The 6,000-nt window shown below is 37.4% G+C and overlaps 1 protein-coding gene across 1 annotated transcript in view; it reads right to left on the bottom strand.

Annotated features, from left to right (window-relative positions):
• dmd (dystrophin) overlaps positions 1-6,000 on the bottom strand; it is a 105,816-nt gene that overhangs the window by 98,427 nt on the left and 1,389 nt on the right. The window lies entirely within an intron of this gene.

Raw genomic sequence — 6,000 nt, 5'->3', positions numbered from 1 at the left:
ACAAGTTTAGTTTAAATTACACTGATTGACTTTTGTTCAAAAGCAGGGGTGAGGGGCTCTGAATGCGAAATGCAATAGAAAATAGATGGGAAAGTTAAATTAAAGTAGACGATTATAGTGATTGATATTGTGCTGCCTTTTCCTTACGCCATTAAGAATCAACTGACTTTTTAAACCAGTTAATACACATTTCAGTTTTTGCAAATCATATTTTTAGCTATATTTTTTTGTGTGTGTAAATGAAAGCTTTCATTTAAAATAATGCTTCGAGGAATGTTTCACTTTGGACTTGAAGTTATTGATTTATTTAGCTTTCACTTGTGCATCAAAGTTGGCCGGGATTCAATTTCCAAATGATTAAGTCCCATCAAAGTGCCAAGCTCGAGCTTTTAATGAGCAATAAATATTGAACCAAGCCAATTTACATTCTAAGCTGAAAAGGTTTTTTTATGTTCCAACTTTAAACCTTTACTATGTTTTCCTTGCTCCTCAATAAATCACAATACAATACAGACAACATTGAGATCAGTTTAACCAATGCATTTCACAGTTTTCAAACATATTTGGCAAGGGAAAAATATGTTAGAAATACGTATACTTTGGTTTCAGTGGGATTTTTAGCTCGTCACCTTGCTCTTGTGACTTGGCCATCTTTATGGTGTGATCAAAGAAAGTATATATGTTCACTGTGGGAATGATCCTGACTCTAGGTCAGGCATGGGCAAACTACGGCCCGCGGGCCGGATGTGGCCCGCGGGCCATAGTTTGTTTTAATGCGGCCCACCGACGTTGTCCAAAGTTTTCTTTTTTTTTTTTATCCCCAGGATGGCGCCGTCACGTGAAAGCCAGTGGCAGTAGCTCTGTCCACTCTTATTTGTTTTTCGTGTTTTACAGCCACTCTATCTTTTTATAAATGACATTTTAATATTTCTTAAAACATTCCTTTTTACTTACTTGACTTTGTACTTTATACTTTTTACTTTTATGATGAGTGATGAGCATGTTAATACCTTTTTTCTGTTTATGTTTTATATGTAGTGTTAACGGATGCACTTTTTTACATGTATCGTATCTTGTGCTGACCCGACCCATCTGTCAAATTTGTAACGTCAATGTGGCCCCCGGTCCGAAAAGTTTGCCCACCCCTGCTCTAGGTGGATGATGTAGAATGAGCACAATGACCTTAAGTACACCTGGGAGATGTGTACTTATCCAAAATAAATTAAAAACAAAAAGAAATTATCCATCATACTGAAAAACAGGATTTTTTTTACATTAGTCATATTCAATTATTTAATAAGATAATGTTTAAAAAAATGCAATATGATGGTGGCAACATTTAACAATGCTTGTTGTGACATTTGCTGTCATTAATTAATTTTTTGCTTTAGGGCCTATGAATAAAACCCTCTAAAATGTCACTCGGGTCCCTGAGGCAATAGAAGTGAGCAACACCAAGTTGACTAATTAATATTCCCCTTAATTGAGTTGCACCTTTGCCTGGTTGAAATGAAATCTAATTAAATAACAATCATCGCTGTTTTTTTTAATATTCTTCAATTTATTTGACATGATGCATTCCCAGCATAGTTACATTTGGACTACATTATGTGTATAAGACATTTTCAGGCTGAGTTATATTCAAATGAATATTTTTTAGAGCGGTGTACTCTCTTAATAAATTAACGAATCCGATGTTAGTTTTGCTTTATTGAACATATCCACCTGGGGTGCGAGTATTATCTACGTAGGTCCACTTGGGGTTTTGATCTTAATGTTCCATGGCAGTATCTGTGACATTAGCGAGTATGGAGTTGCCAGGCTGTTAACTGGGTGACTAGCCCAAACAACTGACCTTTTCAATTTTCTCTCTTTCTAGCTTGCTGTCATAATATTAGGGCTATCAACTCTTACTCAATCTAATTCAATGTCCAATTGCATGAAAATCTAAATAAAGGCAAAACATGAATCAAAATCATCAACTTTCAGATATAATTTTGTTTAAAGTATTGGGTCTCAGTAGAATTTCTGGAATCTTTCTGCAACTACAGTTTCAACAACAACCATGTTTTAAATATGTTTTCATTGCCTTTGGCAACACGTGAAACTGATAAATGTGTGTAATAATATCATATTAAAATCACAGAAAGGTCCATATGAACCAAATTGAATCGTGGCAGAGTTTACAGTATTGGCAATTATCATATTGTCACGTGTTCATAGGTAAACAAGTATTATTTTATATTCAGCCTTCGGCCCTACCAAGTTATTATTGCACATATTGGTAAATGTAAAGAGGCTGAGATTTTTGTGGATAATCGAATATTTTGTCATGTCAATAATAATTGCAATTTAAGGTGGGAAATACCCTCACCTCAATTGTAGAACATTTATAGTACAACAATGTTAAAAGGTCCCATTTAAATGGAAAATGAGGCACTGACATCTCTTGTATTGAGGGAGAAAATAGAACTATGTTATAATACAAGTTGTGACAGTACCAGGTCAATTTCATGACGTTCCAGAAGAGAGAAGGCACCTTGCTGTCACCCAATCCATATCCTGATGTATCATTTAACTGGACAGTCTCATGAAAGAGTTGGACAAGTTATTTTTGAAAAGATGACATGTCTTGTCCTGGTTTCCTGTCTCAGACTTCAAGGAGTATCCATGTCTAATTTGAAAGTGGAGGGAGCTCTGTTGGTCCCATCTACATCATAATTATTATGCAAGAGCAATGAAGGCAGTGAAACGACTAAAAATGCACGCATTTTCATGTATTTTTACTTCAAGAAAATTCTGAGTATGGCTATCAATGAATAACAATTGAAAATATGAATTGTTTATGGCTCTCTCTGTCAAAAAGGTTCCCGACCCCTGTGCTAGAGCATGACCATAATGCTGGTCCTCTGAGCTTAGACTTAAAGCCTGCCTAATGATGAATTAGGAGTACATACTAGAGCTGATGAGCCATTATTTCAGACCCGCCCTGCCTTTGGACAGCAATTAAGTGCAATCTCAGCCGTCCTTTTACACCCACATGGCTCATAGCCCTTACATGGTCATCTCAGTGACAAGAATTATCATTCTTTTTCCATTTTTGGACTTGGAGGGTTTCTATCCTGAAAAATATGGACTAGGGCCTCTGCTCGCAATTAGACTCCACCGAGTGGGAATCGAATCCATGCTTCCTGCACCGAAGTCAGGCGGAATAACCACTGAACCATTGGGATATATATGACAAGTTTCCCAATTTTCTTCCTGAAGCAAAATGTGTGCACTGTTCATTCTTTTTGCTGAGTTCAGCTACCTCATCTCCACATCAGCTATTCAAACCTTCCACCTGAATCTGCCCTCCAGCCATCTGTCTCATTTGTCGGAGTCATTCCTTCAATCCCATCTTTTCATCGCTTCACCACTTGTGTCCTGAATTGTTGCTGGGCACCCACGTTTGGTTTTCATTAGCCTTGAAACACCCATTCAAAGTAGCAAGAGCATCACTGATAATAGTTTAATAATGTGACGTGGTAGATAGGTGATGAATAGATGAATGGAAACAGAACGATATGCAGCTGCTAGACAAACAAATTGGTATGAAAGACAGAAGCGATAATAGGAGACGAGAAAAGTCAATGGGAAAGGGTGATGAAGAGAGCATGACAGAAAAACAAAGAAGTAACTAAAGCTCACCTCAATAAATGAAAAGGCCCAATTGCAAAGTGGATAGTAACTTGATGGAAAGATAACACTTTTTGGTTTTTGTTTCTTTACAATCCAATAAGGGAAATAAGGAAAATATAAATAAAATTAGATAGAATTCAACAAAGAAAAGCAGATACACAGTTTAAAATCTCCAAACCTTACAACTATCATTGAGATATTACGTGTTCACGTCCTATATTTCAATCATTCATTTTCATATATTCCGCCTTTGACTGGCCATCAATTCAGGAAGACGAAGGGCAAGCATTTACGCTCACACTCATCTCGAAGGGCAATTTTGAGGGTTCAGCCAGCCTACAGTGCACATTTTTGGGGTGTGGGAGGAAACTGGAGTACCTGAAGAAAACCCACGCAACCCCGGACAAAAAAATGCAAAATACACACAGTAAGGACCGACCTCACTATATATGATTTGTAAAACCCAGCATTATACCTGAATTCTAGTCAAACTTGTCTAAGGAACACTAACATTTGTTGCTGAACAAAGCACTGTGCTGCCCTCTTCTGGCATGAAATTCCGTTACTTGAATTTAAAGCTAAAAAAACAAAACAATAATTCCTTTATGATAATGAAGAGTCAGTGCTAGTTGCTATATAAGCAACATCTTGAACATTAAAATGTTCGCATGTCAACATAAATTTCTAGTGTTGAACTATTGTGAAGTCTTATGGAATGGAATCACAATAACTCGCAATTTTATATTATATTTTTCAGCAATACCAATACAGGGTTGATACTCAATACGCAATAACAATATATATATTGGTAATAAATATCCCCACAACAAAGACAAAAACATTGATTAAATACATCACACCCAGTGGAATGCTGTCTTGATGGGGCCCGGGGTTGGAATAATCAAGAAAAGTTTGAAGTAGAAAATATGTGCTGACTTTGGATGAAACAAGGCATTCATTCATCCCCAAACGGCTTATCCTCACAAGAATCACTGGAGCCTATTCCAGCCAACTATGAGCACTAGGCGGAGGACACCGTGAATTAATGGCCAGCCAATCACAGGGGACATGGAAACAGGTGACCATTCACTCTCACACTCATAGCTAGGAGGCAATTAAGAGTGTACAACCAGCCTGCCCAGCATGCTTTTGGGATGTGGTAGGAAAGCAGAGTACCCAGAAAAAAAATCCACCGGGCCTGAGAACAATGCAGTAAAATATATATATGCTATATATATTTTCCTTATAACCAACATGATTACCTAATTAACCAAGAGGAGCAGGAAAGGACCTGTACAGAAAAAGTTGGGACATGTCAATAGGCCGATGGATGTGGACGAGGTTGAAAAGTAGAGAGTGAAAGACCATGACAACCGCTCTATAAGATATCTGATACCGTACACTACCGTGTTCCGGGCCAGCTGACTGCTATTTCCAGCATGAGATGACCTACCAACTGTAGTTTAGGAGGTAGAAGTTGACGATGCTTGTGGTGGGGGGGGGGGGGGTCCGGAAAGAGAGAGAGTGAGACTGTCTGTCTATTCTTTTTGGAGCTCACCCAATAGTACACCATTCATGGACTTTTGGTATTTCCAATATTTCAAATTGACCACAAGCATCATCTAATCACAATTTAAGGAATTCAGTGTTCAAGTTAGTTTGTTCCTGATTGAATTTTAGCTCCATTTTGAGAACTTGCACATTAAAAGCATTTACGTGTAAAACTATTTACGTTACTGTTGGCGACAACCCTCCTCCAATGTCAATTGGCGAGACCTGGGCATGGGAAATGATACTCTGTTTATAAATATTGCCAAAATCAAATGCAGATGACACAGATAAGACAGATAATGAAGTTTCTAGTGATTTTTGGGACACCTGCTCAAGATTGTGCAAATTTCTCACTGTTATTTGTGTAACAATTCTCACCAAAAGTACAACATAAAAAGTGACACGTGTCACTTGTGTCAGGAAGCACCATTGTGCACTTTTCGACAGGTGCATGGCTTTGCTTATGTCCTCTACATACACACAAATCATGCTGTTGTTAAATTGGGTGTGGGTGTTATTTCGGTGTCAACACTCAGCGATCTAATTGAAAATAAGCTTAGTATATCATATGCTTTAAAAACCAAGCCAGATAAAGGACACAATGTATGCTTTGTATATGTACAGTATGTTCTAAAAACGGCCAAAAGTATTAAATTTTATCAATTCAAGTGGATGACAGCAACTTTTTTACATTGAGAATGAACTGGATATAGACCTGGTTAGGATGAATCAAATAAAATAACTGGATTAAAATATAATTTGTAGGAA

The sequence above is a fragment of the Stigmatopora nigra genome, chromosome 1, assembly GCF_051989575.1.
Source record: "Stigmatopora nigra isolate UIUO_SnigA chromosome 1, RoL_Snig_1.1, whole genome shotgun sequence".
Lineage (NCBI taxonomy): Eukaryota > Metazoa > Chordata > Actinopteri > Syngnathiformes > Syngnathidae > Stigmatopora > Stigmatopora nigra.
This window is presented reverse-complemented; position numbering and strand designations above follow the sequence as displayed.